Here is a 23,874-nt window from a genome sequence, read left to right as displayed (position 1 = left end):
GGAATCACATTTTGCGAGTCGGTACTGACTCGCAAAATGTGATTCTGCATCGCGGAAGGCCTTTTGCGCCTCGCAAACGGCGTTTTTTGCCGTTTGCGAGTCGCAAAAGGCTTACTACATCTGGCCCTTAATGATTGAGCATCTGCTATAATGGTCCTATTCAAAGTAGCAAATTCTGAGGTCCACACTTTATAATTGACTCTGTCAACCTACCCATAAGTACCTAGTATATAGTAGCACATGTAGGTTTAGGTAGCCCAATGTAGTTATGGCACCCATGGGTGCCCCGCTGTGGTCTCTGGTGTCATTGTAGAATTAGGCCTGCCTAGATGGCTGCTTTTAAATTAAAGTTAACCCCACATTTGACTTAGCAATTAAAAGTAAATCCAAAGTCTCAAACTACCTTATTTTGTAGATCTACCGTACGTGCCCCAAGGGTTGGGTGCAGTGTGAATATAAGCAGGGACTTTATGAAATATGTTTTTTAAGCCCTTGTGAAGGAAAATCCCCAATGCAGTGCATTGGCTCATTAGGCTAACATTTGGAGGCTTTATTTAAAAATAAAAAAGTCTCATTTCCATTAAAAAAGAGCTAAATATGTCAAGTTTGATTTCAAATCAAAAGTTAGATTAAATCCAGCAACTGTCAATATTAGATTTATTATAATTAGCACAGAGAAAGAGTTTTAGAACTCTTTCTGATAGTTATCAAAATCAGTTCTGTAGTGCCCTTTCCTGATTGATCAGTTTCTGTCAGCTTGAGCCAAGCTACCTTAATGAGGTGTGAAGAGGCCTGGGCTGAAACAAAGGAGACATCTGGTGGGAGGAGACCCACTGTAGCAGATGACTGAGCAGGATGGGGGTAGAGTGACCAAACTAGTTTGCAAAGGAGGGTAAGCCACTTGTGGCAGACACTAAACTTCCCCCATTTCCTGTTCCTCCAACCAGGTGGGTACCCCAGTAATTAGATTAAGAGAGGGGCTGGAAGGGGTATTTTAGGGTAACTTAGCCACACCAGTGGGTGGGCTCAGCCATATCAAATCTCCAAGGAGAGATTTTCTCCATGTTGGATTTTTAAAGAATGTTGCTTTCTGGAATTGATTTTTGCCATACTTCACAAGAAGTGGTCACCCCAAAGGGTGGCACCCTGCACCGAATGTATGATGGAACAAGAAATGCTGGAACCACGCATGCCTGAACAACACAGCCAGAGCAACAATCGCGTTGTTACCATGAATGCCTTTACCACACGTGCCTTTACAATGATTTTTCGTGGTAAAAGCATACCTAGTAAAGACATGTGTGGGAACGGCATGTATGGCTCTAGCATGTGACCACCCACCTGCCCTAAGGCCTAGAAGTATCTCTATTCCTAATACTAAAACTACCCTGACCGCCTAGCCCCCTAAAAACAACTGACCCCCACCCCACTCCTAAAAACAAAACTACCCTATCCCCTAATACCCCCACCCCCAGAAACTAAACTACCCCGATCCTCCACCACACACCTAAAAACAAAATTATCCGATCCCCCCACCTGCACCTAAAAACCCTTACTAGCCTGATTCCCCCACCCCCAAAAACCTACCTACCCTGATCCTCCACCGAAAAAACCAAACTAACCAATTCCCCACCCCTAAAACCAAACTACCCCAACCCATCACCAAAAACCTAACTTCCACGACCCCCCACCATCTAAATTACCCCGACCCTCTCACCTCAACCCCAAAAACCTAACTACCCGACCCCCAAGCCACCCCTAAAAACCTAACTACGCTGATCATTCACCCCAAAAACAAAACTACGCTGACCGCCCAAAAACAAAAGCACCTCCACCCCCAAAAACCTAACTACCCTTATCCCCCACCCCCAAAAACAAAAGTACCTGACCACCACCCCAAAACAAAGCTGCCCGACCCCCCACCCTCTCCCTAAAAACAGAACTACCCCAATCCCCCCACCCCACCCCCAAAAACAGAACTGCTCTGATCCCCACCCCTAAAAACTAGAACTACCCCAAGCCTCCCACCCATGGCCCTAAAAAAACAAACTCCCTTGACACCCTACCCCCTCCCCTACCCCTTAATCCACCCCCACCCCTAAAAACCACCCCAACCCAGCCCTACTTACCTGACCGTGTCCTCTCCAGATTGCACTCTCCCTTTTTCTCTGCCGTAACCATGTGTGTGCATTGTTCAGCACATGCGTGGTTAAGTCAGAGAAAAAAGGAGTCATTGTTAAAGCAAGCATGGTTCCGCTTGCGTTAAAAATGTAATCATTGTTCCAGAGTCGTTGTTCTAGGTGTTTCCCTCCTACACCCCTTTGGACAGGGGTGCCCCCCTGTACCCCAATGGTCAGGGGTGCTCCCCTGTTTGCCAACCCAGGAGCAAGGATAAATATGGCAGAGTTGCCCAGCAATTCAGATCCCTGATGAAAGAAGATACTGAAGGAAAAGGACAGCTCTGCTGATCCCCTGGTCTGCACCTAAAGGACTGCACTCACAAGAACTGCACCAGCTGAATACTTTGGGCTTCACCAAGAAAATGACTTTGCCTTGCTACTGCAACTCTAGGAGTGGACTCCCTGTAAGCTACAGGTACAAAGGAGCTGACCAGAATCCCCTGCATCAATTCCTGCAAGAAGAGCCCAGCTGACCAGCGTCCTGTGGCCATTTGAGGATTCTGACCAGATGCATCCTGGGAACTTTAACCCCAATTTCCAAGGAGCAACTCAGAGCTTCTGGAACCTTGGATCAAGTTTCTGGACACTTCAAAGACTCAAAAAGGGCTTCTAGAAGAAGATCCAGAAGTTTGGAGCAACTTTGTAAAAAAGCTCTATAAGGTGGCCGACCTGTCGACGAGAGTCAAGGCGGCGACGATGAACCAAGACCCAGTCTGAATTTCAGGTTCGTCCTGCTGAAGCTCCAGAGCTTTTCATCATCAACAAGACTTCAAGGAGTTGACTTGGACCTCACGCTGAGCCAAGACAATGATGTTGCATTTCAAGCTGGCCGGAAGATGATCCTTGCCCGACAACTAGAGAAAAAGCTCCTAAGGGTCTTGTTATGAGTTTGGCAGGACTCCTAGTGGTCTGACCACCAGATTTGAGCCCTGACAGTTGGACCACTAAGGGACCGCTGCCACCACTGGGATCACGAACCTCAACAGAGTGGTGGCGGTCGGAGTCGTGGTCAGCCATGGCGGTGCCCATAGCAGCACAGCCGTGCTTATCACAAGTCCACTTTCTGCCAGCCTTTCCATGGAAAGGCTAGCGGGTAGCGAGTGCTGTTGGCCACAGGGTGTCCCTTACACTGCTCATGCCCATGCCATGAACAGTGCAGGGGCCCCCCTGCCAGCACCTTCTCTGCAGACAGTGAGCATTCTGAGGGTGCTGCTGTGTAACCGGGAGCCATGGCCAATGCCTTGGCACTGCTTCCGTTGGGCTGACCAGTGGAAACTTTGCAATACAATGTTTCTGCCGGTCAACCCGGTGGAAACATCATAATTTGACTCAGCTGGAGGCCTCCAGCTTGACGGCGGCCTTCTCCCCACAACTTTGGCGGTCGGCAAGTCATAATGAGGCCCTAACTGAGTGGGGGAAAACTGGGCTGATTGCATAATCCCCCTAACTTTTTGCCCCTATTTTTCACTGATACTCAAGTTTTTCTGACTCTGGTGGTTTCCTGTGCACTGCTAAACAGTCCCAGGACCTGTGCTCTCACTAAAATGGTACATGCAAATTAGGCTAATTATAGTTGGCTGTACCAACCTACCTATTACTCCCTGGTATATGGTAGGGCACCTAGGTTTAGGGGCCCCAGCATAGGTAATAAACCCATAGGTGCACTGTTGTGGTGCCCAGTATCATTTTAAAAGCATGCCTACCCTGCTGACTGCTTTTTAGTTAAAGTTAACCCCAAATTTGACTTTGAAATTAAAAGTACTTCCAAAGTCCTAAGCTACATTATTGTTACATACAACTCACCCCTAGGGTATGCCCTAAGTGTCCCCAGGGCTGGGTACAGTGTAACTATAAGCAGGGACCTTATAAAATATGTTTTAAAAGCCTTGGTGAGGGAACAATAGCTACATTTGTTTTTCCTCATTGTAGTGAATGGGCTAACTCGGAGAGACTTTGGGGGTCATTACAACATCAGCGGTAAAAGCCGCTTACCCCCGTGCAGAAGACAGCCAATACACCGCTGCGGCTGTGGAATTCTGCCACAGCTATTATGACCCACATCTCGGAATCCACCGAAATTCAGACACCCACACATCTCCGCCACACCAAAGGTCAGTGATAAACTGGCGAAAACAAATCCTCCACCGTCACGCCAACAGAAACACGCCCATGCTATTACGACCCATGAATCCACGCAGCGGTCTTTCAATCGCGGTATTCCATTGGCGGTACACACCGCTGCGCTCAAAATACACACACATCTCCAAAACACCGCCACATTGGACAATTCAAAATACACACACCTGATACACATACAAACACCACTCCCACACACCCAACACAATATAAAACACACACTCACATCACCCACAAACCCCTATGACCAAAAATTAGAGACAAAGGCGACAGAGAGAGCACAGGAATAGAAAACCTCACCACACAGAGGCACACAACACCATCACCCACACAACATCCACGCACAAAACACCACACACCACTACACATCACCACACTCATAACCACATACACCACCCCACACATGACCTACACCACCCCATGGCACGCCAAAGACACCTCAGGTTTTCGGAGGAGGAGCTCAGCGTTATGGTGGAGCAAATCATACGGGTAGAGCCACTGCTATTTGGAACACAGGTGCAGCACACCTCTATAGCTAAGAAGATGGAGCTATGGCGAAGAATCGTCGACAGGGTCAACACAGTGGGACAGCACCCAAGAAATCGGGAGGACATCAGGAAGAGGTGGAACGACCTACGGGGGAAGGTGCGTTCCGTGGTCTTCAGGCACAGCATCGCGATTCAGCGGACTGGCGGCGGACCCCCACCTCCTCCCCCACAACTAACAACATGGGAGGAGCAGGTCTTGACCATTATGCATCCAGAGGGCCTCAGAGGAGTCGGTGGAGGAATGGACACTGGTAAGTCAAATCTTAACTATCATATCCCCCACCCTACCTGCGTGCTATCACACACCCCCACCCTCACCCCCTCCCCTATCACTCCAACTCCTCACTAATGTACTAATAACACAAACCACACATCCCAAAACCAAGCCCTGTATGTCACAACAAATCATGGACACCTATCACCAAAGCATGCCCACTGCACATACCCATAACAACCCCTAACCATCATCACACAATCCCCCACACAGGAAAGCTAGCACTGGGGTACACGCTCACCAACCCATTGCACACCTTGACACACACACATGCAATAATCATGCTTTTATACCCCTGCAGGACCACTACCTAACGTCACCAGACAGGAGGGTCCAGACATCTCTACCCCACCCACAGAAGAGGCCCACAGTGATGACAGCAGCTCTGGCCAACTGGATCAAGATGACCAGCCCGCACCATCGTGGGCCTCGGGACAGTTGGTTCCCCTCGCACAGGCACAGCCCAACACAGAGCTTCCACCCTCTGGTAACACCAGCACAGCACCCACCCAGCGGGCCCATACCTCCGTTCCCAGGACACATCAATCAGCTGTGTGTCCACCACTACAGGGAACCCAGGATAACCCACCACCCCCAACAACAACAGGGACCTGGGGGCAGTGGTAGTGGGCACACGGTCCAGGGGACGGAGGCACAGAAACACAGGGGAACTGGGAGGGCTGCTGTGCGACAGGGGGCGGACAGGCCCAGGGAACCCACTCTCCATGAGGCCATCTCCTCCATCATGGGAGCATACCACCACCCCCAGGAGACGATGGCGACGGTCCTTGCCAAGTTTCAGGAGACCCAGCGCAAGCAGGACGAAGTGTATTTGGGGTTCAGGAAGGAGCTCAGAACCATCAGCTCCGCCCTGGGCCCCATAGTAGGGATGCTGAAGGATATACAGAAGACCATGAGGGACACCGTGTCACTCCAAGGGGCCCCTGACACCAGCCTGGATGATTAACTACCCACCACCTAAGCCAGCGCTTGTGGACAGGACGCCCCGCCACAGGACCACCACACCAGCACCCCACCCCCTGCAGATGGAGAACTACCCCGCAAGCGGTCCCTGAGATCCAGGAACAGGACAGAGCAAGATGGCAAGACCCCCACCAGGAAATGAGACCACCCTGATTGTCATCCCTCTGTCCCACTTTGTGACCCTGTCCAGATTGGAACTGTTCCAGCTCCACTTCCTATGCCCATATGGGCAGTGCACCAGTGAGATTAATAGACTGGACTCTGCCATGGACATTCCTCCACCATCACCCATCACCATTTTGCCACCACCTCCAATAATTAGCACTTCAATAAACACCCTTGAACCACAAAACAATCTGGAGTCAGTCTGTGATTTACAAAATGTGTATTAGCTATGACAATGACAAAATCCGTTCGAAAATGTAATGTCAACATACCTATGTCACACATCACAAGCCAATTAAGGATGCAAGCAGATGACACACGTTGGTAACCACACCTGTGAAACCGTAATGGAAATGTACCACTCAGTTAGCATATACTACTCCAAATTGACAGACAGGATAGAGGTAGAAGTGTGAAAGTAAATGTAATAGTAAAAAGATTTGTTCTCACCTGTGTGTCACTGAAAATATTGCTGTATGACAGAGTCCCTGTTATCAATCTCTTCTTCCTCTGCTTCCTCCTCATCACTGTCCACAGGCTCCACAGCTGCCACAACACCGTCATCTGGACCATCCTCCTGCAGAAAAGGCACCTGGCGTCGCAAAGCAAGATTGTGAAGCATAGAGCAGGCGATGATGATCTGGCACACCTTCTTTGGTGAGTAGAATAGGGAACCACCTGTCATATGGAGGCACCTGAACCTGGCCTTCAGGAGGCCGAAGGTGCGTTCGATCACCCTCCTAGTCCGCCCATGGGCCTCATTGTAGCGTTCCTCTGCCCTGGTCCTGGGATTCCTCACTGGGTCAATAACCATGACAGGTTGGGGTAACCAGAGTCCCATAATAGCCACACACGGTGCCTCTGGAGTTGACCCATCACATAAGGGATGCTGCTATTCCGCAGGATGTAGGCGTCATGCACTGATCCAGGGAACATAGCATTTACCTGCGAGATGTACTGGTCTGCCAAACATTCAATCTGTAAATTCATCGAATGATAACTCTTCCGGTTCCTGTACACCTGTTCACTCCTGTGGGGGGGACCAAAGCCACATGGGTCCCATCAATGGCACCTATGATGTTAGGGATATGTCCCAGGGCATAGAAGTCACCTTTAACTGTAGCCAAATCCTCCACGTGAGGGAAAACGATGTAGCTCCTCATGTGTTTCAGCAGGGCAGACAACACTCTGGACAACATGTTGGAAAACATAGGTTGGGACATCCCTGATGCCATGGCCACTGTTGTTTGAAATTACCCACTTGCAAGGAAATGAAGTAATGACAGCACCTGCACTTGTGGGGGGATTCCTGAGGGATGGCGGATTGGTGATATCAGATCTGGCTCCAACTGGGTACACAGTTCCTGGATTGTGGCACGTTCAAACCTGTAGGTGATGATTTAATGTCGCTCCTCCATAATCAACAGGTCCACCAGCGGTCGGTACACCGGAGGATTCCGCCATCTCCTCACATTTCCCAGCTGACGGTGCCTAGGAAGGACAACAGCGACCACAGAGTCAAGCAACTCAGAGGTATGTACCCACAGCTACACAGTACACGAAACATTATCCAAAAAGTTGTGTGTAAGTGTGTTGAGTCCAGGCCTAGGTATGTGTGACACAGTTGTAAATGAAGCCATGTGGGCCCCTGAAATGGTGGGTGCCTGACCTCTAAACTGGGACAATTGGATGTGAGGTAACTGTGATGGCGTTGTACCCCGTCGCGGTAGGCGGTCGAAGACCGCGGCGCAATGCTGCATTGGTTAACATTGGACCCTATGTGTCCCAGGAGCCAATGACGAAGTGCGCTGGTGGTGATGATACGCACCGCTGCGGACGTCACCGCTGCGGATGTGACTGCCATTTTCTATCTGTTCAATCACTAGATACCTGATCTTCGACAGGAGAGGACCTACACTGCAAGTGCTGCTGTGACCTCGGTCTGGAAGAGACTATGGCACGTTCGTCTGGGGAAAGGGCCCCTGCCTTCATTGCACAGGAGTTGGAGAAGATCATGGACGGGGTCCTCCCCCAGTACACGCTACTCTACGGTCCTCCAGACCAACAGGTGAGTACATAGGGTGCAAGTTGTATGGCCTATGCCTGGGTGGAGAGGGCTGGATGTAAGTAGGAAGGGGGCAGAGTTATGCGAGCATGAAGGAGTGTGAATGCATGCGCCACATGGCAAGGGCAGGGATGTGGGCCACTCACTTCGACGGTGCTGTTTCTAATGACTTCTCTTCTTCCCCTGTACATGTCATGTAGGTCAGCGCTCACCAGAAGAAGGATATTTGGCGTGCCATCGCCAAGGAAGTCCAGACCCTGGGGGTCCACCAGAGATGGAGCATCCACTGCCGTAAAAGATGGGAGTACATTCGCCGCTGGAGCAAGAAGACGGCGGAGGCTCAGCTGGGGATGGCCTCCCAACATGGGAGGGGTGCCTGTCGCACCATGACCCCCCTGATGTTCCGGATCCTGGCGGTGGCCTACCCTGAGTTGGATGGACACTTGAGGGCATCACAGCAGACACAAGGGGGTGAGTACACTCACATTCTGATGACTTTGCACGCAGTGGAGGGGTCTGGGTGGGGGAGGAGGGCTGTGGGTTTCCCTAGGCCAGGGCGAGTTCCGTAGGCTAGGCCCCTCCAGAATGCAGGCCATGTGCCACTCCACCCCACCACTGTAGAGTGCCAAGTACAGGTATACATGCCCCTGTGTCATCTATGTGGACAGATGACACTCATAGCCTTGTAGGCCATATCCCAGGAACTGCATCTGTAGAGGCCAAGAGCACGGCGTAGTGCAGGGGGCTGCTGTGTCTGTATTGTCCGCCAACGGTAGCGGTAAGCCATGCACTCAACCTGTCTTTCTTCTGTTTCCCCACCCCTTTTTGTGCTCTCCCTGTTCTTTTGTGCATCAGCATCATCAGGTAGAGGTACAGTGGCACCGGAGCACGAGGGAGCTGCATCCCACATGGCCATAGAGGGCCTCACCACAGACTCCGAATACACCAGTGGGACGGAGGGTGAGGGGAGCTTCACGTCGGTCACCGGATCAGCAGACAGCGACACGGACTCGTCCGCCGATGGGAGCTCCCTTGTGGTGGCAGCACCATCTGTGCCCCCCACTTCTACAGGTACAGCCGCCACCCCCCCTACCAGCACCACCCTCCCAGCAGCCCCTCATCCTTTGCTCCGTGCCCGCTCACCCAGGAGGGTAGGCATCAACTTCGCCCTAGGCACCTCAGCCCCTGCCTCTGTCGCCCCTGCTGCCCTCAGTGAGGAGGCCATTGACCTCCTCAGGTCACTCACTGTTGGGCAGTCTACCATTGTGAATGCCATCCAGGGTGTAGAAAGGGAGTTGCAACACAGTAATGCATTCCTGGAGGGCATTCATTCTGGTCAGGCTTCCCTTTATCGAACCCTGCAATCTATGGCCTCAGCACTGATGGCAGCCATTGTCCCTGTCTCTAGCCTCCCCCCTCCAACTTCCTCCACCCAGACCCAATACCCTGTACCCCAGCCTATCCCAACCACACCATCAGACCAGCATGCACACACCTCAACACACAAAAGTGGTTCTGGCAAACATAGGCACCACACATCCCACATGCACTCACACAAGCATCACCCACATACAGACACAGCAACATCCACTGCCTCCACTGTGTCGCCCTCCTCGTCGTCTCCCTCCTCCCTCCCAATGTTGTCTACACGCTCACCTGCGTGCACTACATCTACAGCCACTAGGACTCGCACCAGAACACCCAGCACCACACCCCGCTCACCTGCACTCACCACCCCCACTACCATTCACACGTCCCCTGTGTCCTCTCCCAGTGTGTCTGTGACGCCCCCTCCCAAAGTACACAAATGCAGGCACCCACACACGCAACATCCATCCACCTCACGACAGCCTCCAGAACATGCACCTGCACCCAAATCATCTAAAGTTACACCTCCTACAACCACCTCCTCTTCCTCCACTCCCAGACCCCTCCAGCTACCCATCCCAGTGTTCGTCAGAAACCTTTCCTGAGCAACGGTGACCTCTTTCCCACCACCCCCCCCTCCAATTCATAGGTCCCGTACTAGCACCTCAGCCAAAAAAAGTCAGGTTCCAATGGTGCGTGTTAGAGGTATATGGAGTGCACCGGGCACCAGGGCAGCCAGTGTGACACGGAGCCAAAGCACTGCCAGTCCACCCCCTGTAAAGCACCAGAAGTTGGACAGTGCCCGATGGGAGAGGGTGAAGACTCCTACCGGCAAAGCCCCTCACAAGGGTCCCGGGGGGAGTGCCGAGTCAGCTGTGACTCCTCACAAGGTGGTGAAGGGGCAGAAGAAGTCTCCAAAGTCTGGGAAGAGCAGCACAGCGGAGAAGGCTGCCATCCTCCCCGCTGGCCAGGACGCCACCGCCAGCACTATCGTCACTGGTCCGGAGACCAACACCAGAGTTAGTGCCCAGGAGGGCAGCACAATCGTCACTGGTCCGGAGACCACCGCCAGAGTCAGTGCCCAGGAGGGCAGCACAATCATCACTGGTCCGGAGACCACCGCCAGAGTCAGTGCCCTGGAGGGCCCCGGCAGCCACAGCCCCGCTGGGCACTGAGGGACCGTCATGCCACACTCCGCTGCACAGGTCAGAGACAGCAAAGTCAAGCACCGCTGAACAGGGCAAGCACCGCTGAACAGGGCAAAGTCCGCCATGGCAAGCACCGCTGAACAGGTCAGAGACAGCAAAGTCAAGGACCGCTGAACAGGGTAAAGACCGCCATGGCAGGCACCGCTGAACAGGTCAGAAACTGCAAAGTCAAGCACCGCTGAACAGGGCAAAGACCGCCATGGCAAAGCACTGCTGAACAGGGCAAAGACCGCCATGGCAAACCACCGCTGATCAGGGCAAAGACCGCAAACTCAAGCATCGTTAGCCCATGTGTAGCTGGGACAGTGACGGAACTGGGACCGTCACGGGGAGCGTGATGCACTCTGGGCACCAGTCCCCCTCCAGAACCAGTGGAGAACTGCATCCACTACCTGAATCCTTCACAGGATGAAGCACTCTGGGCACCAGTCCCCCTCCAGAACCAGTGGGGAACTGCATCCACTACCTGAATCCTTCACAGGATGAAGCACTCTGGGCACCAGTCCCCCTCCAGAACCAGTGGAGACATGCATCGACTTGAGAGAATGTGGCTTTGCACTCCCCAGGATGGTACAGTGGGCAAACCACCCACTGTAGAGACTTGAGAGACTGTGGCTTTGCACTCCCCAGGATGGTACAGTGGGCAAACCAACCACTGTAGAGACTTGAGAGACTGTGGCTTTGCATTCCCCAGGATGGTACAGTGGGCAAACCACCCACTATAGAGACTTGAGAGACTGTGGCTTTGCACTCCCCAGGATGGTACAGTGGGCAAACCAACCACTGTAGAGACTTGAGAGACTGTGGCTTTGCACTCCCCAGGATGGTACAGTGGGCAACCCACCCACTGTAGAGACTTGAGAGACTGTGGCTTTGCACTCCCCAGGATACATCAATGGGCATGGAGCCCCGTCGTGGATCTGGCGTGGTGCACTCATCCGGCTGAGGTGCCCCCCTTCCCCCTGAGGTGCCTGTTGTATTTCTATCTGATGCCCCTGCAGTGTTCTCTCCGTTTGTGGACAGGTATCTAGTGTGGGCCGCGCCCATGCATTGTGGCTCCAGTGGTCCACGGACATTGAAATGTGCATACCTGCACTACTAATCTTGATGTATATATTTGGAATGTGTATATATTTCTGTATATATGAGCTTACTGTATTTGGATACATTACAGTGGTTGTACTGACTTCCTTTTTGTCTTTGCATTCTTCGGGGGGGGTTGTGGGTTGTTCCTGTGATGTTTGGAAATGCATTGGTGTGTGTGTTGTAGTGTGCAAGGGTCGGGTTGAGGTTGGAGGTGTTGCGTGTGTGTGTCCCTGACTTTTGCCTCCCCCCTCCCCATGTCGTAGGTGCAGTACTCACCGTTGTCTTCGGCGCCGCCGTTGCTGGTGTTCATAGAGGAGCAGGAAGACAAGCACAGGGAGTATTTGGAGTTCGGGCTCCATGGTGGCCTCCTTCCTCGTGGAGTGTGTTCAGGTGAGCGTTTTCCCATTTCAAAAGCTGTTTCCGCCATGTTTTTATCCACAGTGAATCCGCCCCGGAAAAGGTGGTGGATTGGTGTGTTGTAATACTGTGGGCGGTACTTTGTCTTCCGCCTGTCTGTTGGCGGTGACCGCTGCGCTGCTTGTCTGTACCGCCGTGGCGGTCGGTGTGTTAAAGTGGCTGTCTATGTTGGCGGTTTCCGCCACGGTCATAGTTCCTTTTTTTTCCGCCGGCCTGTTTGCGGTATTACCGCAGCTTTAACACCGTCCGCCAGGGTTGTAATGACCCCATTTATTTGAAAATAATAAAGTCTTATTTTCCATAAAAAGGAGCTAAATATAGCAAGTCTAGTATCAAATTAAAAGTTATATTAAATCCACAACTTGCCACTGTTGAATTTAATGAACAGGGAAAGAGTTTTAAAACTCTAGCCAAAATTTACCAACTTCAGCCCTGTAGTGCACTTCTGTGGTTGGTCAGCCTCAGCCTGACCCAGGCTGCATTGATGGGGTGTGAAGTGGCCTGGGTTGAAACAAAGGAGGTATCTGGTGGGAGTAGATCTGTCTAAGCAGATGGTGGAAAGGAATGGGGGAGAGCATCCAAATGGGATTTCAAAGGAGGGGAGGACGCTTGGGACAGCAACTGGGCCTCCCTCATTTCCTGTAGCCCCAGACAGCCAGGTACCCCCTGATTTGATTAAGAGAGGATTGGAAAGTGACGTGTTAAGAGAAACTTAGACACACCAGTGGGTGGACTCAGCCAGATCTGAAGTATAAGATTGAATTTTCACTATCTTGGATTTTGGAGAAATGCTGCTTCCTTGGATTGATTTTTGCACACCTCCCAGGAAGTGGTCACTCAAGAAGGTGGTGGCCTCATGTGATTGCACAGGAGTACGCCCCTGATAGTGAACCCATGTGCAAGGGTAAATGTGGCAGAGCTGCACCACACTTCGGTTCCTACTGAATTAAGACAAGAAGAAGGACTTTCCTGCTGGACCCCTGGCCTAAACCTGGACACTGCACTCAGAACTTTGTCCTGGTCGATGAGAAATCTACAAAAAATGTTCTTAGTGTGAAGGTGAAACTTTGACTGAGGCCTCCCATTTTGTGTAGCTGAGTAAGGCTCCTTCGCTGTCGGTCTCAACTTTTGACTTTGCCCATGTCGAGTGTGACCAGATGGCCAGAGTGGCGCTTTTGATTTCTAAGAGCAAGAAAACATTTAGGTCCTTATTTCGAGATTGGCGGAAGGTTTCGGCCGTCCGCCGAACTTCAGACGGGGAGGTTGCTGCCATAGTGTCTACCTCCCTGCCAGGCCCATTAAGGTTTTCCCACTAGGTCTGTGGACGGAAACCTGAGTTTCCACCCGCTGGCCTAGTGGGAAACACCCTAAAGCATTGTCTCCGACTTGTAATTGAGCTTGTGGCAATGCTGTAGGATGCATGGTGCACCAGCACTCTCGCAAAGTTCCCTGTCTGCAAAGCAGACAGGGAATATTGTGATGGTGCTGGCCAGAGGGACCCCTGCACCTCACTTGTCAAGTGCATGAGCAGTGCAGGGACATCCCGGGGCCCCCTGTGTAGGAGGCTGGCCCTCTATGTTTTGTGCAGAACCAGGCACACTATGCAGGGGGTCCAGGCAACCACACATTGGTTTCCTGAGGTAAAAATTAGATTACCTAATGCTCCAATTTTTAAGGTAGTCGAGCAGTTAGGTTAATCCAGGAGATGTGCTAAGTATTTGCTGTACGCACAAATCCAATCATGCACCACACACACTCAATGAATAACTCAAGACCAGAATTTATAAAAAATAGTTTTGACTTTTATATAAATTTTAAGAGCAAGATCTTTAGAATACTTTTCGATTTAGATCTTTTCAAAGTTTTGATAAAATTAGCCTTTTTGTGCGTAATCACGCACCATTGGGATCAATGCACAGTCACCTTTAAAAATGCATTAAAAATCGTACATTTGAGTTACCAGTCTCTTCTTTTGCAGTCGGTGGGCACCCTGTGCCAGCTGGAGAGCCTCAGGCGGCTCCCGGTTCCAGTGGGAGCAGCGTGGGAAAGTCTCTTGGCATAGTCACAGGACCACCTGGAGGGGTCCCTTGGAAAAGGAGCTGGTTTGCAGATTTAAATATGGTTTCTGGGGGTCCCTTTGGGCTGTTGAGGTCTCAAGGGGTTGGGGACCCCGGGGCACACAGCAGATCCCGCAATGCAAGGCTCAGGGCAGCCAGGTGCAGGGCGTTTTGGAGGTCTCGCATGCTGAACGCAAAGAACCCTTTAGAGCTGGAGGTAAGTCTTCTTCTTGGGGTCTTGCAGGATGTTGTGAGTGCTCTGAAAGGAGGTCTGGGGTGTCACTGAAGTCCCTCGGCTAGAGCTTCCTCCTGGTCTAGTTGTAGGAGCTGTTTTTGGGGTTGTCTGACGTGCACTGATCAGTACTCCGGGTATTGGCACAATTTAGTCATGGGAGGGAGCTGTGCCACAAAACTTAGCACACCTGCAGGTCTCGACTGGGCTGCTCTTTGTGTGTCATTGGGTCTGGCTGCAATGTCTGGTTGTGGAGATATCGTCCAGTCGGTGAAGTGCCCTCACTGGTTTCCAGGTTCCTTGCAGATTCCTTTGGTTTCTTGAGTGGTGCCTCCACTCAGGAGGGAAATCCTGGGCTGTTTGCAAAGTCAGGAGGTCCTCACAGTCATTTGAGGTTGGTCCAGTGGTCAGCTGCTCAGCGGTGGCAATTGTCAGGACTCTGGTGCAGCAAGCAGGGTTCTAGGAGCCTCTTCTGGTGCAGCAGGTCCTCTGTTCTTGCCCAGGTGGGTCCTTTGGTGCTGTCGTCTCTTCTTCCAGATGAATCTAAATTCTTGGTCTAGGGGAGCCCACTAAATACTGAATTTATTGGACGTTTTGGGGGTAACCTTGTAGTGTCCAATGGGACACTTACCCCTGTGTGGCTACACCCATTACAGTGACCACTTCCTGTGGGAAGGGTCACTTCCTTAAACCTCATTGGCTATTTTCCTTCCATCCAACAAGGAGGAAAATGAAATGGATGGTCCACTTCGCCAGCAAGCCCCTAGGGGTGTTGCATGCTCAGTAAGGCCACTCCGCCTACCATTTGTCTGGTTTCCTGCCTTTGCTCCCACCAAAAGTGGGGGTTTGTAAACAGTGAAGCCATCTGCTGCTAGCAGCAAGCCTTGAGGCTCGGGTTTCAGGGACAGTAGCCCTTTGAAGCTCACCGCCAGGGTGTTGCACATTCCTGAGGGAGGGGTGTTAGCTCCTCCACCCAAGAAGGGCATTATTTTACAAACCAGAGAGCCATGGCTCTCCCCCAGGTTTGTATATTGGCTGTCTGGAAGTGACACGCTGGATGGAACCAGTCAGCAACTATGCCAGTTAGATTAGCTTTTGCAGGTGGCACCTCTAAGGTGACCCCTTGGGTACATGTAGGGTTAAATCCAATACTGGCACAAGTTTGGATTTAATATTCCGAGTTGTTTGATTCAGTCTGACTTAATTTCGATCAAGAGCTCGCACCCCACGTCCGCAGCACCACCCTGCTGTGTCCGTGTCCCTGACCCCCGCCCACGCTGCTGCTAGCGTGTTCGAGGCCCGTCTAGTGGGCTTCTGGTAAGCTTTGTGCCATTTTCTGTAATTGTGACTGTATTCTGTATTCTGTATTCTGTGCCTTGCTGTTTTGTGCTTATTTGCTTCCATTTCTGATTTTTAGAACTCCTGCCTATATTACTCTTGCTCCGCTCTTTTCACCCCTTTTGCGCTCCCCCGGTATTCTGTGCCTTGCTGTTTTGTGCTTATTAGCTTCCATTTCTGATTTTTATAACTCGTGCCTTAACACTTTTGCTCCGCTCTTTTCGCCCCTTGTGCGCTCCCCCTAGCCGCTCTTCCCTGCCGTTGCCTCCCTGTGGCCCGCCCCCCTCGCGCCCCCATTCGCCGCGCCCTCCCGCCTCCCAGCTGCTCCTCCCTCCCCCTCCCTTCTTAATGGCTGGCGCTGCGCATCGAGGGTGAGCGACCTCTGACCTAATTTCGGTCAAGAGCTCGCACCCCACGTCCGCAGCACCACCCTGCTGTGTCCGTGTCCCTGACCCCCGCCCACGCTGCTGCTAGCGTGTTCGAGGCCCATCTAGTGGGCTTCTGGTAAGCTTTGTGCCATTTTCTGTAATTGTGACTGTATTCTGTGCCTTGCTGTTTTGTGCTTATCTGCTTCCATTTCTGATTTTTATAACTCATGCCTATATTACTCTTGCTCCGCTCTTTCCACCCCATGTGCGCTCCCCCGTATTCTGCGCCTTGCTGTTTTGTGCTTATTTGCTTCCATTTCTGATTTTTATAACTCGTGCCTATATTACTCTAGCTCCGCTTTTTTCGCCCCTTGTGCGCTCCCCCTGTATTCTGTGCCTTGCTGTTTTGTGCTTATTTGCTTCCATTTCTGATTTTTATAACTCGTGCCTATATTACTCTTGCTCCGCTCTTTTCGCCCCTTGTGCGCTCCCCCTAGCCAGCTTCCCTGCCGCTGCCTCCCTGCGGCCACGCCCCCCTCGCGCCCCCATTCGCCGCACCCTCCCGCCTCCCAGCTGCTCCTCCCTCCCCCCTCCCTTCTTAATGGCTGGCGCTGCGTGTCGAGGGTGAGCGACCTCTGACCTAATTTCGGTCAAGAGCTCGCACCTCACATCCACAGCACCACCCTGCTGTGTCCGTGTCCCTGACCCCCGCCCACGCTGCTGCTAGCGTGTTCGAGGCCCGTCTAGTGGGCTTCTGGTAAGCTTTGTGCCGTTTTCTGTAATTGTGACTGTATTCTGTGCCTTGCTGTTTTGTGCTTACTTTCTTCCATTTCTGATTTTTATAACTCGTGCCTATATTACTCTTGCTCCACTCTGTTTGCCCCTTGTGCACTCCCCCTGTATTCTGTGCCTTGCTGTTTTGTGCTTATTTGCTTCCATTTCAGATTTTTATAACTCGTGCCTATATTACTCTTGCTCCGCTCTTTTCGCCCCTTGTGCGCTCCCCCTAGCCAGCTTCCCTGCCGCTGCCTCCCTGCGGCCACGCCCCCCTCGCGCCCCCATTCGCCGCGCCCTCCCGCCTCCCAGCTGCTCCTCCCTCCCCCCTCCCTTCTTAATGGCTGGCGCTGCGTGTCGAGGGTGAGCGACCTCTGACCTAATTTCGGTCAAGAGCTCGCACCCCACATCCGCAGCACCACCCTGCTGTGTCCGTGTCCCTGACCCCCGCCCACGCTGCTGCTAGCGTGTTCGAGGCCCGTTTAGTGGGCTTCTGGTAAACTTTGTGCCGTTTTCTGTAATTGTGACTGTATTCTGTATTCTGTGCCTTGCTGTTTTGTGCTTATTTGCTTCCATTTCTGATTTTTATAACTTGTGCCTATATTACTCTTGCTCCGCTCTTTTCGCCCCGTGTGCACTCCCCCTCTATTCTGTGCCTTGCTGTTTTATGCTTATTTGCTTCCCTTTCTGATTTTCATAACTCGTGCCTATATTACTCTTGCTCCGCTTTTTTCGCCCCTTGTGCGCTCCCCCTGTATTCTGTGCCTTGCTGTTTTGTGCTTATTTGCTTCCATTTCTGATTTTTATAACTCGTGTCTATATTACTCTTGCTCTGCTCTTTTCGCCCCTTGTGCGCTCCCCCTGTATTCTGTGCCTTGCTGTTTTGTGCTTATTTGCTTCCATTTCTGATTTTTATAACTCGTGCCTATATTACTCTTGCTCTGCTCTTTTCGCCCCTTGTGCGCTCCCCCTGTATTCTGTGCCTTGCTGTTTTATGTTTATTTGCTTCCATTTCTGATTTTTATAACTCGTGCCTATATTACTCTTGCTCCGCTCTTTTCGCCCCTTGTGCGCTCCCCCTCTATTCTGTGCCTTACTGTTTTATGCTTATTTGCTTCCATTTCTGATTTTCATAACTCGTGCCTATATTACTCTTGCTCCCCTTTTTTCGCCCCTTGTGCGCTCCCCCTGTATTCTGTGCCTTGCTGTTTTGTGCTTATTTGCTTCCATTTCTGATTTTTATAACTGGTGTCTATATTACTCATGCTCTGCTCTTTTCGCCCCTTGTGCGCTCCCCCTGTATTCTGTGCCTTGCTATTTTGTGCTTATTTGCTTCCATTTCTGATTTTTATAACTCGTGCCTTAACAATTTTGCTCCGCTCCTTTCACCCCTTGTGTGCTCCCCCTAGCCGCTCTTCCCTGCCGCTGCATACCTGTGGCCCCGCCCCCCTCGCGCCCCCATTCGCCACGCCCTCCCGCCTCCCAGCTTCTCCTCCCTCCCCCTCCCTTCTTAATGGCTGGCGCTGCGCGTCGAGGGTGAGTGATCTCTGACCTAATTTCGGTCAAGAGCTCACACCCCACGTCTGCAGCACCACCCTGCTGTGTCCGTGTCCCTGACCCCTGCCCACGCTGCTGCTAGCGTGTTCGAGGCCCGTCTAGTGGGTTTCTGGTAAGCTTTGTGCCGTTTTCTGTAATTGTGACTGTATTCTGTATACTGTGCCTTGCTGTTTTGTGCTTATTTGCTTCCATTTCTGATTTTTATAACTCGCGCCTATATTACTCTTGCTCCGCTCTTTTCGCCCCTTGTGCACTCCCCCTGTATTCTGTGCCTTGCTGTTTTGTGCTTATTTGCTTCCATTTCTGATTTTTATAACTCGTGCCTATATTACTCTTGCTCCGCTCTTTTCACCCCTTGTGCGCTCCCCCTGTATTCTGTGCCTTGCTGTTTTGTGCTTATTTGCTTCCATTTCAGATTTTTAGAACTCCTGCCTATATTACTCTTGCTCCACTTTTTTCACCCCTTTTGCGCTCCCCCGGTATTCTGTGCCTTGCTGTTTTGTGCTTATTTGCTTCCATTTCTGATTTTTATAACTCGTGCCTTAACACTTTTGCTCCGCTCTTTTCGCCCCTTGTGCGCTCCCCCTAGCCGCTCTTCCCTGCCGTTGCCTCCCTGTGGCCCGCCCCCCTCGCGCCCCCATTCGCCGCGCCCTCCCGCCTCCCAGCTGCTCCTCCCTCCCCCCTCCCTTCTTAATGGCTGGCGCTGCGCATCGAGGGTGAGCGACCTCTGACCTAATTTTGGTCAAGAGCTCGCACCCCACGTTCGCAGCACCACCCTGCTGTGTCCGTGTCCCTGACCCCCGCCCACGCTGCTGCTAGCGTGTTCGAGCCCCGTCTAGTGGGCTTCTGGTGAGCCTTGTGCCGTTTTCTGTAATTGTGACTGTATTCTGTATTCTGTGTCTTGCTGTTTTGTGCTTATTTGCTTCCATTTCTGATTTTTATAACTCGTGCCTATATTACTCTTGCTCCGCTCTTTTCGCCCCTTGTGCGCTTACCCTGTATTTGCTTCCATTTCTGATTTTTATAACTCGTGCCTTAACACTTTTGCTCCACTCTTTTTGCCCCTTGTGCACTCCCCCTAGCCGCTCTTCCCTACCGCTGCCTCCCTGCGGCCCCGCCCCCTCACGCCCCCATTCGCCACACCCTCCCGCCTCCCAGCTGCTCCTCCTTCCCCCCTCCATTCTTAATGGCTGGCGCTGCGCGTCCGCATAGCGGCGCACCAGAGGCGCACCAGAGGCGCACCAGAGGCAAGCCCGTCTGCACCCGTCCGCGCCTGGACCGCGCCCAGCGCCACCCCCCCTGGTCCGCACGCCCCCTGCACCACCAGACATCGCTACTCGGCCAGCCTACTTTTCGCCCTCAACCCTGGTCCCTCCACAGCTTGCTTCCAGGCCACACCGAAGAACACCAAAGGTCCTTTCTCCTGCCGCGCCTGCAACAGAACAAGGAAGCCTGCAGCAAACAACACCAACCACCTCCACTGAATACTCCTCAACACACGCTCCGCACGGAAGCACGCCATCGAGCTCTGGGACATGCTTGACACCATCGCCCCAGACGTAGCCTTCCTGACCAAAACCTGGTGGAACGACTCCTCAGCCCCTGACATCGCCATAGCCATCCCTGATGGCTACAAAATCACCAGAAGAGATTGCACCAACGGAACCGGAGGAGGAATAGCCATCGCCCACAAATCCACCCTCAAAATCCACACCCACACGGACGACACCCTCAAGACAGCTGAACACCTGCACTTCCGGATCCACACCGACCCCAACACCACCCTCAGGAGAACGCTCATCTACCGACCCCCAGGACTACGAGCCCCCTTCAGCGACACCATTGCCGACCTCACGAGCACCCACGCCCTCGCCTCTACGGACTACATCCTCCTTGGAGACCTCAATTTCCACCTGGAGAACAACAACGACGCCAACACCACATCGCTGACCCACAACCTCTCCAATCTCAGACTCAGACAACTGGTCAACACACCCACCCACATCGCCGGCCACACGCTCGATCCAATCTTCTCTGCAAGCAACCACGTCACCTTCAGTCACACCACCAAACTCCACTGGACCGACCACCACTGCGTCCACTTCACATTCAAGAAACACACCGAACACCACCACACACCAGTACCCCCCCACCGCCGCTGGAGCAAAATCACCGAAGACCAACTGACCAGCACCCTCACCCAGAACCCGCCTACCGACCCCACCGACCCGGACACCACTGCCATCAACCTACAACGGTGGATCTACGACTGCGCCAACACCCTTGCACCACTCAAGAGACCCACCGTCAACCAAGAAAAGAAAAAAGCTGCCTGGTTCACAGACTAACTCATCACCTCCAAACGCACCTGCCAGAAACTAAAGAAGAAATGGCTCCTCGAACGCACACCTAACAGCCTAGCAACCCACAAAGATGCCACCTGCAAGCACCACCAACTAATCCGACTCGCCAAACGTTCCCACTTCACAGAACGCCTAAACAACAACGCACACGACAGCAAAGAACTCTTCTGCATCGTGAAAGAGCTCTCCAACCCCAGCGCCAACATCAATGACATCCCACCATCCCAAGAACTCTGCGACGCCCTGTCCACCTTCTTCTATCAGAAGATCGCCGACATCCACGACAGCCTCAACACCACGCCTCCGCCAGACCCCACCCCCGACAACTCCCCCTGCGCCAACTGCCTTACCGCCTGGACCCACGTAGACGATGCCAAAACTTGCAAGATCATGAACTCCATCCACTCAGGATCCCCTTCAGACCCATGCCCACACCACGTCTACAACAAAGCCGACTCTACCATCGCCCCCCAACTTCGAAAGGTCATCAACTTATCCAACTTTCCCGGACAGCTGGAAGCATGCCGAAATCCACGCCCTCCTCAAGAAACCCAAGGCAGACCCCAACGACCTCAAAAACCTCCGCCCGATCTCCCTCCTCCCCTTCCCGGCGAAGGTCATCGAGAAGATCATCAACTCTCAGCTCACCCACCACCTCGAGGACAACTCCATCCTAGACCCCTCCCAGTCCGGTTTCAGACGCAACCACAGCACCGAGACTGCTCTCCTAACCGCCACAGACGACATCAGACAACAAATGGACAACAGCGAAACATCTGCCCTCATCCTCCTGGACCTCTCCGCAGCCTTCGACACGGTCTGCCACCGCACCCTACTAACACGCCTCCACGAAGCCGGAATACAAGAAAAAGCCCTCAACTGGATCTCCTCTTTTCTCTCCGGCACAACCCAGAGAGTCCGACTCTCACCCTTCTGCTCCGAAGCCACCAACATCATCTGCGGCGTACCCCAAAGCTCCTCTCTAAGCCCAGCGCTGTTCAACGTCTACATGGCCCCCCTCGCACAACTGGCCCGCCAGCACAAACTCAGCATTCTCTCCTACGCCGATGACACCCAGCTCATCCTCTCCCTCACTAAAGACCCACACACCGCCAAAGCCAACCTCCACGAGGGAATGAAGTCCATCGCCGAGTGGATGAGAAATAGCCGCCTGAAGTTGAACTCCGACAAGACGGAGGTCCTCATCCTCGGACGCACCCGCTCGGCCTGGAATGACTCCTGGTGGCCCACCGCGCTGGGACCCCCTCCAACGCCAGCCAACCACGCATGCAACCTTGGTTTCGTCCTCGACTCCGCCCTCACCATGTCCAAGCAGGTCAACGCAGTTTCCTCCTCCTGCTACAACACCCTCTGCATGCTCCGTAGAATCTACAAATGGATCCCGACCGAAACCAGAAAAACGGTGACGCAGGCCCTCGTCAGCAGTAGACTTGACTACGGCAACGCACTCTACACAGGCATCCCAGCAAAAGACATCCGACGACTCCAACGCATCCAAAACGCCTCCGCCCGACTGGTCCTCGACGTACCCCGCCGATGTCACATCTCCCACCACCTGAAAGACCTCCACTGGCTCCCCGTGGACAAGAGGATCACCTTCAAGCTCCTCACCCACGGTCACAAGGCACTCTACAATGCCGGACCCGCCTACCTGAACAACAGACTCAACTTCTACGTCCCCTCCCGCCAACTCCGCTCTGCCAACCTTTCCCTCGCCATCGTTCCCCGCTTCCAACGCAAGACCTCCGGCGGCAGATCCTTCTCCTACCTTGCCGCCAAGACCTGGAACACCCTCCCTACCCCCCTGCGGCAGACCCAGGACCATCTCACCTTCAGGAGACTCCTCAAAACCTGGCTCTTCGACCAATAGCACCCCCCCTCCTCAGCGCCTTGAAACCCTAACGGGTACGTAGCGCGCTTTATAAATATTGTGATTTATTAATTGATTGATTGATTTGATACCAAACAACCAAGGGTACAGAGTGGCCATCATGCAACTGGGGAACTCGTGTTTGACTAGTGCCCAGTACATGTACTTAAATGGCTGCTCTGTTAACTCACTATGTCCCATGTTTGGCAAGGACATAGAGGGGGCATCTTGCTCATGCAATTATGCCCTCACATATAGTATGGTGCACCCTGCGTTAGGAGTGTAAGGCCTGCCACAGGGCTGAGTTACCCATGTCATATGCAGTGTAGGGCGGACAAGGCACACAGGGAGTGTGCCATGTCGATTTTGCCTTTTAAAGTTTGCCCCAGTTCACTCAGCTTGCACTGGCAGTGCTGGGTGTATCTGGGTGCAGGGCCATAGAGGGTGTCACAATCAGTGGTGCTGCCCTCAGGGGCCTAATCCTACTATCCTATGCCCTGGGTACTGGGGTACCCATTTACTAGGGTCTTACAGTGATATGTAAGAGTATATCCAATTGTGCCAAGCATCACAACAGATTTAGGGAAAGAGCTCTGCCCCAGGGAACTTGGTTAGCAGGGGGCCCTGGGCATTACCAACTTCTAGAACACATCATCAGGCAAAAGGTGGGGGCTAACCATGCAATAGAGGCCTCCTCTCACACTGTGCACCCGTTCTCCCCCAGCCATTTCATGGCGGTACTACCGCCATGAAATCGCTGGCGAAGAATGAGGTCGTAATCCCCAGGGCACCGCTGTTTGCAGCGCTGCCCTGGCGGATTAGGACCTCCGCAACCGGCAGACCACCGGGATCTCTGATCTTGG

The sequence above is a fragment of the Pleurodeles waltl genome, chromosome 2_1 (genome assembly GCF_031143425.1).
Source record: "Pleurodeles waltl isolate 20211129_DDA chromosome 2_1, aPleWal1.hap1.20221129, whole genome shotgun sequence".
Lineage (NCBI taxonomy): Eukaryota > Metazoa > Chordata > Amphibia > Caudata > Salamandridae > Pleurodeles > Pleurodeles waltl.
This window is presented reverse-complemented; position numbering follows the sequence as displayed.